This window comes from Rosa rugosa, chromosome 4 (assembly GCF_958449725.1).
Source record: "Rosa rugosa chromosome 4, drRosRugo1.1, whole genome shotgun sequence".
Lineage (NCBI taxonomy): Eukaryota > Viridiplantae > Streptophyta > Magnoliopsida > Rosales > Rosaceae > Rosa > Rosa rugosa.
In genome coordinates this window covers 6691879-6704597 of record NC_084823.1, presented here as the reverse complement: position 1 = coordinate 6704597, position 12719 = coordinate 6691879, and the positions used below count along the sequence as shown (strand labels likewise).

The window sequence follows — 12719 nt, the reverse complement described above, 5'->3', positions numbered from 1 at the left end:
TTTTGAAGTGATAGAGAGAAATTTGTTTAGCTAGAAGTTGTACTGAGGCTAGAAGTTGGTCTTTTTTGGGTTGGCCTTAATTGCAGTTCTCCTATAGATTTCTGGATGTATTTTGCTATAAGAGTTTCAAAGATGTGATCCCTTATTTTATGGATACAATTAGCATTATCGGATCCATTTAGATTGCTATGGGATTATAACAGCTTTCTATTATGATTAGATTACTATTCTTTTGGTCATTTTTGCTTCCAGAATCTGAATTTTGCCATTACAACAATAGTAGGAAAATATGTCATATGATGAGGTTTTTAGGGTAGAGTCAAACAAAATTTCTACAATTCAGACGACGGTTTGTATTGATATCATTGTTAGATACACAAAGACATCAACTATTAAGAAAAACCATGGTCTCAAATGTCATGGTACAACAGTTCGAGTTATATGTGTCGTGTGAAAGCACACACGACTGAATTTTTAAGTCATCACACCACATTTTATGTTGGAATAACTGTCGTGTGTATACAATTCACACAACGTCTTAAAAATAAACCGTGGTATGAGTAGAAGTCACACCACGCTGGAATCCTAAAAACTGTGGTATGAGTAGAAGTCACACCACGACATATATCTGTCGACAACATGTCGGCAGATCTGCCGGTCCATCAGACGACGGAGTCAGCTGCAAACCGTCGACCCAATGATCGATATACGACGGTTGAAAACAGTCGTCTGACAGCGTTTCATCAGACGACGCCTCGATAGACCACGGAAATGCAAAACGTGAGACGACAGTTTTAAACCGTCATGTGAAGCCTTTTGTGTAGTAGTGTAAATCACCAAAATCTGAAGATGTTTCATTCATTAAGATGAAATAGATATGGCACAAGGGGCCAATTATACCCATGTCTTTGAGTTCTAATCCTCGGTATGTTCAGTAACTGCCTAAAAATCCATGATATCTAGTGTGGAATCGATAGAAAATGACCCTTCAATAAAGTTGGTATTTCGAGTTCCGCGACCGGCGTAATACTCATCTACTGCTTCAGCTATCGCACAACAGGTGCGGGACCAGCAGTCAATTCCTCCACATCGATAACAAAGATCATGATGATTCTGGTGGCGACAGGCCGGACCAGTGTTCCTTTCAACTCGGGCTTGCTGAGTTATGGCATCATGGTTCCTACCACGTGGGCCTTGGCCACGTGGAGCCTGATTACGTGGCCTCTTGGGCTTTGGCCAAGTGGCAGACGGTCATATGGGCTAATTTCGTTCTGCCAATCATGTCTTGCTTCAAGCAAGAAAATGGTCATCTGATGGTGAAAGTGCTCTTCCAGAGCGACCCAAAGAGTCTGTGTATCCTTTTCATCGGATACTCAACTTGGAGTGTTTTCTCCATATGTTTCCTTTTCGAAAATTATGGCACTCATATTAAAAGCCTCAATGACGACATTGTTAGCATTGATTGTTGATCTCATCTTCTTTGCAGTCAGATGAATTTTCACATCTTGAGTTCACTTTAGATAGTTTCTTCTGGAGACCTCCAAAGCAACAAAGTCAAACATGTTGAGATTTGACATTTCTTACAGGAAATGAACAAATAATATTAGTGCTTTGGGTAATATCATCCATAAGCAAGTAATGAGAACTTCAGGTTCTAGAACATGGTATGGAAAATCGGATTAGACATGTAAAATCTACTGGTTTTATCATGTGTGGTGAATTTATGAAGGAAACTTCAAGTTTCTTAAACAGCATTATCAAAACTACAAGTTCGATATATGTATGAACTACTGGTTCATTTAGAACTTCTAGTTCATTAGGTACCTGCATTTTCTACACATATATTCTAGTGCGAAAATTTAGACAAGTAACTCAATAATATTGAATAAAGTAAATTGAAATAATCTCACAAATTTCGATAAATAAAAGTCACAAATCAATTGAGATATTAATTGCATGCTACTAATTTAACATATTAACTATCACACAATTATGTGAATAAATGCTTCTGGCAATTAATTACACATATTAGATATGGTGAATCTATTTACAATATCAAATCATTTTTCCTTTTATTTTTGATTTTGCTGGACCAAAGAAGGAGTGGGCTTGATAGTGAAGCCTATCGGGCTTAGTCTGCGGGCTTGTGACCTGGGCTTTCATGCGTAAGTCAAATGGTGTGTGAGACCTGCTGGGCTGCTAGGTCCTGCTGAGGGAGAGTGGGCCTACTGGGCTCAAACTGGTCTGCCAAGGAATGAAAAGTTATTACTCAACCCTTTCGGTAACTCCAATTGAATACGACCAGGTAAGGAAGGATGAAGTTTAGGTGGAGCGAGGCTCACTTAAGTACACGGCCTCATCTGAACCTTGCCTAGACATCGCATCCAACTGGATGAGCCTAGTTTGAGAAGATTCATAACTTTTGTCATGGCAGACTTTATTTTTGGCTAGGTTCAAAACATGAACATATATATATATATATATATATATATATATATATATATATATATATATATATATTCCAAATAAAACAATCAGAATTTAGGGTTCATGCATCATGGAGGATTTTTCATGTTCAATCAATAGGCTCAATAAGCATGAATATAAAATTAGATTTTGGAAAACATTACTTGATGAAGAGCGGATGAATCTTCAGTTTATATGTGCAGAACTGAGAAGGTTGTCTTCTCAGCAAATCTAAGAGCTTGAACGATGATCCGCCTCTTTTCTTGATTGAATGACTAACCACCTCTTCTCCACAACTCGCAATCTAAATTCTAGAGCTTTTCGTGCTGATAACGTGTTGTAAAACTATGGTAAACGAATTTGAGAGAGAGAGAGAGTATAGACGTAGAGAATAGAATGTGTGTATTATTCATCTCACCATGAGGAGCCTTATATAGGATTACATGGTGTACACAAAAGGGTAATGCTTAATTACAATCCAATCACTCCTACAATTACAACCTATCAATCACCAATCTATAGGGATAGGCACATATTACTCAACATCTATTTACATGATTATCCACAAATATTTACATCAACAATAGAATTTTTAGATTTTTAAAATTTTAGGTAAAACAACCACTGTTTTTTTCTCTTCCCCCATGGTACATGTATAACGGCTAGAGTTTCAAATTTGAAATACACAGCCCACAGCAAAATCAATTTCCCCTTTTTCCTTAAAAACCCTGAGAGCAAAACATAGTGTGTGAAAAAGAGCGAAAAGTTTTCCCTCTCCCAAACAGACCCGACCTTTCTATTCCATACCCAAAATCCCCAATCCTTCTCCCTCCACCATTTCTAGGGTTTCAATTCACTCTCAGACTCCCCCCAATCACCAAACCCCTTGGATCGAACCCTTAGGGTTTCAATTTCTCTCATCCTTTCTTCCAATTTCAACCTTTCCCGCCGGTCTAGGGTTTCCGATATCAAGAACCGGCAAGAATGGATCCGCTTCCGCAAGAAGTCGACGATTACATCAGAGAGTCGATTGACCACACCCTCGGCCTCCCCGTGTCCACAGACTCTCGAATTGAAGCTCCGGTGCTCGGAAGCCGCGAAGCGACGGCTTCGCGACCAGTACACGGTTCTACTCGCCAAATTGAAGGAGAAGGATCAGGCTCTGGAGCGATCTAGGGTTCGTGCGTTCACATTCATTTTGAATTTTTGGTTTTTTGGCTTGGATTGGTTGGGGTTTCTTATGGTTTTTTGGTTTCAGGCCGAGGCTTGTATGAGCTCTTAGGCTTTGAGGAAGTTTGTGGAGGAGAATCAGAGACTAGCGGCGGAGTGTGCGCATCTGGTGAGTCAGTGCAACAAGTTGGAGAAAGAGTGCTCGCTCTATGATCATGACCGAGAGGCTTTGATGGATTTCAGGAACGAGGCGGACCAGAGGGCCGAGGAGGCTGAGTTTCGGGTCGAAGAGTTGGAGGATGAACTGGGAGAATTGAGGGAAGAATTGTAGTCCTACAAGAATGAATACGAGAAGCTTTTGGTAATTCTTTGCTCCCGTCTGTTTCTTTGCACTAGTTTGCAGCTAGGCTACCTTTTTCCATATACTCTTACACCAAAAGGAGAGATGCGTATTTGTGAGGGCGTCTTACCCTCGAGTGAGTTATAACTTAATCCAAGTGGGAGAGTTGAATTTACTTCCCCAACTGAAATAGAATTTCCTGGCTGAACTACACGGTGCTCCTTGAAGTAATTTTTCGACATGTCACCAGTAAAGCTTGGAAATTGACCTGTCAAATGTTCAAGATTAGTTAATGAACCATATGCAAATGGTAATCTGACTCCAACCAAGATACATTTGGAAGCTGCCATCGCATAGATTAACTGAAATCACTACAAGATATTCTTGTAGATGAGTTACTTTGTGGCATTGTGTTCTCGATTGTGTTCACTTTTTTTTACAATAGAAGTTGTTATTATCACGTACTCGATCTTGAGATCTTTGGGTCTAGAAACTTGAATTCTGATTCATAAATGATGTTGTCTTTGTGCTTTAGGTGCAATGATCTTTGGGTCTAGAAACTCGATCTTGAGATCTTTGGGTCTAGAAACTTGAATTTTGATTCACAAGTAGAGAGAAGATAAAAGACCAAGATTTAAGTGATTTTATGATATCTAATTACATGAAAAGAAATATGAGTACTAGAACCTGCAAAAGCTTTAGTTCCTGCATCCCAAAAACCGAAAACATTCACATCTACTCAAAAAGCCAAAGAAAACACTGTGAAAATGTCAGTCCAGAGTCCACACCATTATACAGGGAAATCTTTGCTTTATTCATACTTCAGAAGGAAAAACCGTCTAACTATAAAACACTATCCTTAAACTATTAACCACAGCACACAGAATGACAAGAAATAGTAGCTTCTAATGGCTTGGACAGACAATCATTGGAAAAAGGGCTCATAGATGCTCTGATTCTCAAGTAGTCTAAGCATTGAGAACAAGCAATTCACCACATGTTATCATACGTAATGGCTTGGACAAATGCAGACTTTGAGTTGAGAGGAGTTGAGCAACTTGTTTCATTGTTGGACGAGATTCTGGTCTGCAATTCAAGCATGCAAATGCTATCTTAAAATGAGAAATCACTTCCCCTGCAACTTGATGTGAAGGAGGGGAAATGCGCTGGTCCAAAAACTCCATAATTGGCTCATGATGGGCAGGTGATGCAGATGATAATGATGAAGATGACGATGACTGTGACTGTGATGATAAAGATGCAAAGATATCTCCTGGATGCCTTCCCATAATTATTTCCAATGTTAACACTCCAAAGCTATAGACATCACATTTCTCATTTACTTCCATTGTATAAGCGAACTCTGCGCAGAAAAAAAAGCTCATAAAAATGGAGTTATCACTATTCAAAACAACATCCGTTAAACAAGACAATGCAGAAGAATTACTTTTCAAAATTACATATTCAAAGTCTTTAGTTGTTAACCATATTCAGTCTTTAGTTGTTTACATATTCAAAAAATTACTTAGTCAATATATTAGGCAACTAAGTGGTGGAAAAATGAATCCTAAGATATGCCTGTAAGGCATAAAAATAAGGGGCCGTGACCACTTACCCAATTTCAGCTTCAAAATTGCCCACTTACAGTAAGAGATTATTGTGCCCACTTACCCATTTAAAAATAAAAAGACTATTTTAGACAAATTTTAATTATAAAATTAAAAGCATGCCACTCTCTCTCTCTCCTCTTTCACGCTGACAATGGCCTCTCTCTCTCTCTCTCCTCTGCTTCCCGAGGCCGTCGTCGGAGGCCTGCATACTCGCCACCAGCGCTGGTTCTCCTTCTCTTTCTCCAGATCATCCTGCCTCGCCTCTCTGCCTTCCTCGGAGACCTTATCTTCCGGCAACGGAGCAACCCGGGCTTATGGAAGGCCCGTCGTTCACGAACCGGGCGTGTTCTCTGGTCTACGGCTAGGCTGAGGGTCTGGTGATGTGGCCATGGGCTGTGCTGCTCTGTTACTGTGGTGCCGAGCACGAAGCCGGACGGTGCGATCTGGCTGTGTGTTGCAGGCTGCAGAAGGAAGACTGTGCTTGCAAGGTAGGGGTCTGGTGCTGCAGGGATCGCCGGATCGGTGCTGGGATGAGCTGCTGGGCGCAGGTCTGCAGCGAGGTCTGTGTGGGCTGTGGGTCGCGCGCTGGAGGCCGCTAGGGAGCAGCGTTGTTGCAGGCGTTGGACTGCTGGGGGATGCCGCGTGCAGGTGGGTTAGGGTGGAGGCCCGTGTGGGCTGGCGGCAAAAGGAAAAAGCCGGAAAAGTAAAAGTAAAATTGAGATTGGAGGCCTCCAATGGTTATTTGTTTTCTTTTTTTCTTTTTTTTTCCCCTCTTTAAGGTAAAATGCGTAGGACGCCTCCAATGGTTGTTGCGGTGGTTTGTTTCTCCAAAAAATTGGGCGATTTCAATATGGGATGTTGCTAGCAGTGATTGTTTTGTTTATTATGATTTGGTTGGGCAATAATAAGATCATTAGTGGGCAATAAAACGATTATTGGAAGATAATAATAAGATTATTGGGGGGTAATAATAAGATTATTGGGGGGCAATAATAAGTTTATTAGGGGGCAATAATAAGATTATTTGTTTAGATAACCCTACTAAAACTTTCAAAATTATAAGCATCTTCATTTTTCATTAATTATTGATCCCTAATAAACTTGTTATTGGGGGGCAATAATATGATTATTGGGGGGCAATAATATGATTACTGGGTATTATTGGGGGGTAATAAAATCAGACGCCGGAATCCGGTCACCGGTCCGGTAGCCGGATTCGGGAATCCCGTCACCGGTTGCAGGATTCCGGTCACCAGTCGCCGGTCCCCGGAGACTGCGGCCGGCCACTGGTCACCGGAACAAAGCAAAGTGGAGGATGACTTCCCTCTCTAAGTGAGAAAGAAGAAGAGGGCAAAAAAGTCCCAAAAATAAATAAAAAGAATAAAAAAAGAATTAATTGGGTATTAGGGAAATAATCTCTTAGAGTGTTTTGGGTAAACGGGGTTAAAAAACTGTTAGTGGAGCAAGTGGGCAATTTTTAAGCTGAAATTGGGTAAATGATCATTTCCCCTAAAAATAATCATTGGCCTAAAATAAAAGCATAAAGATTGTTAGTTAAAAGAGAACAGGGGAAAACAATATTTACCTGGTGCAATATAACCATATGTGCCTGCAAATTAGCTGAGTCTGGGTTTAAGAACTTAGCAGTGCCAAAATCTGAAACATAGGCCTTGTATTTAGAATCTAGCAAAACATTTGTGCTTGATATGTCCCGATGTACAACTGGTGGCAAGCAATCATGGTGCATATAGCACAAAGCATTAGCAACATCTTTGACAATATTGAGCCTCTTACTCCATCCCAATTCATGAGCTTCATGATCACTGCTTAGCATTGCAGCCACACTACCCCTTTCTAGATACTCGTACACCAAATATGAGTGTCGCTTATGTGAACAGAAACCATAAAGCTTCACAATGTTTCTGTGTCGTATCTGAGTGAGTGCCCTGATTTCATTCAAGAATTCCTTCTGAAAATTATTGTCATCACTGCATACCAGATGGAGTTTCTTCACAGCAACTACATTGGCGGATGACAAATTTGCTCTGTAGACACTCCCATGTCCTCCCCTTCCGATGCAGTATATGGAATCAAAATCTTGAGTTGCCTTTATGATTTCCTCATACATCATCTTTCCATTATAACCTAATATGGAAAAAGAAATTTCTTCGTGCGTGTTGGTTTCTTCCCCATTCCGGTGCCTCTTCTTTCTTTTAATCACAAAGACAATTGCCAAGACAGCAGCTAGATGTGCAAGTGCTGCTAGGAGAGAGAATATGATTAGAAATTTCTGTTTCTGGTGCTTTCTAGAGCTTTGTATAGTACTGCAGAGTTGCAAAGCTCCACCCTTGCCACACAAGCCTTTGTTCCCTTGCAATGCTCCTGGCGGAGCATCTTGAAATGCCGTGCTATTGGGAAGTGGACCTTCCAAGACATTGTAGGAAATGTCGATAGACGACAAGCTGTGCATGCCTTCAAAACTCGCTGGAATGAAACCAGAGAGATTATTGTGGGACAGATTCAGATTTTCCAAACTGCCCATATTACAAATCTCTAAAGGTATCTTACCAGTAAGTGAGTTATGACTTAAATCTAGTTCAGAAACATGATCTAACTTCCCCAAACAAAATGGAATTCCTTCTCCGAACTTGTTGTTGCTCAAATTCAAGTGGTTTAATTTGAGGAAGTCACCTATAAAGCTTGGAATTGACTCATTGAATCTGTTTGTGGATAGATCAAGATATTCCAGATTAGCCAATGATCCAAATTCGGAAGGTATAGGACCAGAAAGTTGATTTTCATTCAACATCAACTTTACCAAAGAAGCCAACCTCCCAAATTCCTTTGGAATAGTCCCATCCAAACAATTAGAAGAAAAATCGAGTACATGAATTTGGGTTGCATTGCCAATCTCAGGCGGTATGCCACCAGTAAGGTTGTTTCCCCCAATCAATAGGGACCTCAGCTGTGGGCATTGTGCCCAATTGCGTGAGATTTCACCATAGAACTTATTCTTGCTCAAATCTATAAAATCAAGGCTCGGATAAACACCAAAGTCTTGGGATATATTACCTTCCAATTGGTTCCCATCAAGACGGAGTCTGATTAAGCTCGTACAAGTTTTCAAGCTTCTGGGGATTGGACCAATCAAATAGTTATTGGTTACAGAAAAATTGCTGAGTGATCCCCCTTGGCAAAGGTTTTGGGGTAAATGACCAATAAACTTATTATTACCCAGTTGTAGTTCACTCAAGTTTTTGAGAATTCCTATTTCTTGAGGGATTGAGCCAGAGAGATGGTTGCCCAAGAGGTTTAAGATTTCCAAGTTGCTCAAGTCGCCGAATGAAGTGGGAATGGAACCACCAAGTTGATTGAAGTTTAATTCCAAGCTCACAAGGGATTTCAAGTGGCCTAACTTCTTAGGAATAATGCCAGAAAGTTTATTTGCAGATAGATGGAGAATGGTAAGCTTTCTCAAATCTGCCAAGGATGTTGGGATTGGGCCATTTAGTTCATTATAGCTCAAGTCTAGACTCACTATAGATTTCAACTTCCCTATCTCTATAGGAATAGTACCAGAAAGCTTATTTTGAGAGAGATCGAAAACGGTAAGATTTGCCAGATGACCAAATGATCTTGGAATTGAACCATTGAGTTGATGGCCGGACAAATCTAGCTGTACTAGAGATTTCAAGTTCCCTATCTCTCTGGGGATAGTTCCTGAGAGCTTATTTATAGAGTTAAAGTCTCTCTGACTACCACTGAGTTGATAACGGGACAAGTATAGTTTTACATCCCCTTTCTCTCTAGCAAAATGATCATCGATAGAGAGATATAGAGGATTGTTACTTGAAAGGCTTAAATTCTCAAGAGACTTCAAATTTCCTATTTCTGAGGGGATGGAACCAGAAAGATGATTGTTGAACAAGTACAATGCGGTTAGCCCTCTTAAGTTTCCGACACTTGGAGGTATTGGACCTGTTAAATAGTTGTTACCCAGCTGCAGGTACTGAAGGGATTTCAGATTCCCTATCTCACTGGGAATGAGGCCAGAAAGTTGATTCTTGTCCAAGGACAAAAAAATTAGGTTTTTCAAGTTTCCCAAACTTGGAGGGATGGGACCTGTCAAATGGTTGTCTTCCATGTCCAGTGCGATCAAACTAGATAGATTTCCTATTTCTGGAGGAATGGCACCAGAAAGCTGATTTTGATAGAGATACAAGGCCATCATGTTGGTCAAATTACCCAGAGAAGCCGGAATAGACCCTTCTAGCTTGTTGGCGCTCAGAGCAAGCCCGTCAAGAGACTTGAGCTGGCCTATTTCTTTGGGAATTGAGCCATTTAACTGGTTTTCACTTAGGTGCAGGACTTCAAGATTTGACAGAAGACCAATTTCTGGTGGGATCGTCCCAGTCAAATTATTATAAGAGAGATTAAGATAGATGAGTTTGGAGAGGGAACTTATCTGTGGTGGGATGGTATCAATGAGTACATTCAAGCTGATCGAGTTCGAAATATTCAAGATGAGGGAAGGACGAGAATGGAAATTCATGTAGCGTACCTTGTATACCAGAATTGCTAAGGTTTATCTTGTTCACCCATCCATCTGTGTTGCATGAAATACCAGTCCAAGTATTGCATGGGGTAGATGAATTGGTGGCCTCACCAGGAAGGTGAGTCCACGAGGTGAGATTATGATTCTCGGTTTGATTCTGAAAGCTGGCTTTCCATCGGAGAGGAGCTTCTGCTTCAGTTGAATCAGCAGAAGCAAAAGCAAGGTTTGGTAGTAACAAAATCAGCTGAACATGCAAGGTAAGGCAAGCTAGAAAGTATACCTTACAATCATGAGTTGAAGGTCTCATGGCTTTTTTTATTTCTTTTTGTGTGTGTACAAGCTAGGTTACAGATCAGAGCCTTCTTTATAATGCCAGTTGCAAGATTTTTCCTTGCACATTCCATTTACAAGAGTCGCTATTAGAGTTAAGACGCTTGCTTCTTTTCTACATGATTTATTGCCTGTTATTTTCAAGTACTCCAGACTGGACTTTTCGACCTGCAATTCTCTTTCCTAGTGTAAAGTAAGCGGAAGAAGACTTGAACACTTGACTCTATCCCATTTCTACTTGAACAATGTATGGTTCATCTTTTTTGTTTAATTGAATTACTGCATTGTTTTTTTTTTTTTGCTGGAAATAAATCGAAATACAGACCCACAGGGTGAACGTTACATCTTATGACATATATAGTCATCCTTGGCATACCGGGGAGGCGGGGAGTAATTCTTTACAAGGTAATAATCTCAGATCAGTTAAGGCTAAAAAGGCATCCCCCTAATTAAGTTACAAAGGTATGAATGTAATTATATCAAGTTGTAGATCGATACCTTTGTTGAAGATGATCAGGACAATTCCTACTATCAAATCGTCATCTAATTTTGAATTTCAGCTCCACAAAGTTCTTAATAATACAAATTTGGTGTTGTGGCGGTGTCGATAGTGAACTACTCTTCTCAGTTCCATGACTTATACATCCAATTCCATAACTTCTATGAATCGTATGAATCAAGGGTGAATTTGTAATTTTGTGTCCAAACACATGAATAAAGGTCTGAAACGAATGATGTGCACAGTGAGCCCATATGGTGAGTTGGTGACCAAAACCCGAAAACTTCAAATCTCAAAACTTTAACCAAAATTGAAATTCAAGTATACAAATTGTAGAGCTCTATCTCATTTTTCATCACCGGTGATCAGAATCACCCAAAAATGTAGAAAACCTATCGGAAACACCAAAATCTTTGTCTTCTTCATTTTGCTATTGTGGAAGCTTGGTTGGACAACCAGAGTCCATAGTTAGATTCGAGCTATCGACGTGATTCAAAAGCTACCGGCTTAACGCCAGGAGGTGGCCGAACGTTGGAGAATCTGTCAGTTCATTATCACAAGCAAAGAGATGGGTCCAAGAGCTGTACATTGTTCTGACCCAGACCAAGCGGTGTGGAATTGACAGTGTCCAAGCAGTTACTACCCCAGACAGCCAAAATTAAAAGCACAAGTTTACGACTTAATTATTATTGTTTGGCTCCAATTTTGTTGCAGCTGGTCAACAGTCTCTTTTCTGCGCGGGCGTGCCAGCACCGTTCGGGTGCGGTCGTTGGGGGTGTCCCTTAACCTGACTTCTTTTGAGCGATTGTAGACGAGGAGAGCACCAACCTCGTCGTGGGATTCTTTATGCCTCGTGGTGAGGACTTTTGCTGAGCTTCTTCTTGTTAACACAATCGATACTCGATGTTGTAGATCGAGCAGAGCGAGAACCACTGGGAAGTGTTGAGATCTTGCTAAAGCGTGACTTTAGCTTGGCTGGGTTGCTAGGGCGTTACCCTTGCTTGGCTGGTTCCGTAACCGTTGTGGTCGTGGTACTACAATCGGCTCCCGAGGAGACTAGGACCGAAGTACGTTGACAGAGGGTTTGGTGGCACTGAAAGTCGGCTTCTGAGAAGACTAGGACTAGGAGTGTGATCACCGGTAAGAGAAAGAGAAGGAGAGGAGCTGCTCTTAGAGAGGTTTGCTCTAGAGAGACTTAGATCATCTTAGAGATGTATTGTTGTGTGAATTGTGTTCTTGTCTAGAGTGAATTGTAACCTCTATTTATAGGCTACCATGCCAAGGTGTTTAGCATTAAACAAATGATGGTGGAGCATTAATTAGAGATAAGAAATGATGAATTTTGGAGATAAGGAAGCATAATTGAAGATCAAGCATGATGAATTTCGGAGATAAGGAGATAAGAAGGCATAATTTGAGATAAGGAATGATGAATTTCGGAGATAAGGAAGCACTTTCTGCTCCTTTATTCCTTCAATTTTATCTCCATCAAGCACTCAGTTTTTGACCGTGACTTCTTCATAAGAAATGTTCCACTATGAGTGTAGATCATCCTGATAAAATTTCAGAGCTTTTCATATAGTGGTTGGTCAAAAAACGCTGCTGGACCTCTTACAGGTCCAGTTTCCAGGCCTTTCTAGACAAGGAAATTCCTTCAATCTTATCTCCATTAATCACTCATTTTCTGACCGTGACTTCTTCATAAGAAATGTTCCACTATGAGTGTAGATCACCCTGATAAATTTTCAG

At 40.5% G+C, this 12719-nt stretch overlaps 1 pseudogene; it reads right to left on the bottom strand.

The window, feature by feature from the left end:
* Positions 1–3781: 3781 nt before the first annotated feature.
* On the bottom strand, positions 3782–10138 carry LOC133744234 (probable leucine-rich repeat receptor-like protein kinase At1g35710; annotated as a pseudogene).
* Positions 10139–12719: the final 2581 nt, after the last annotated feature.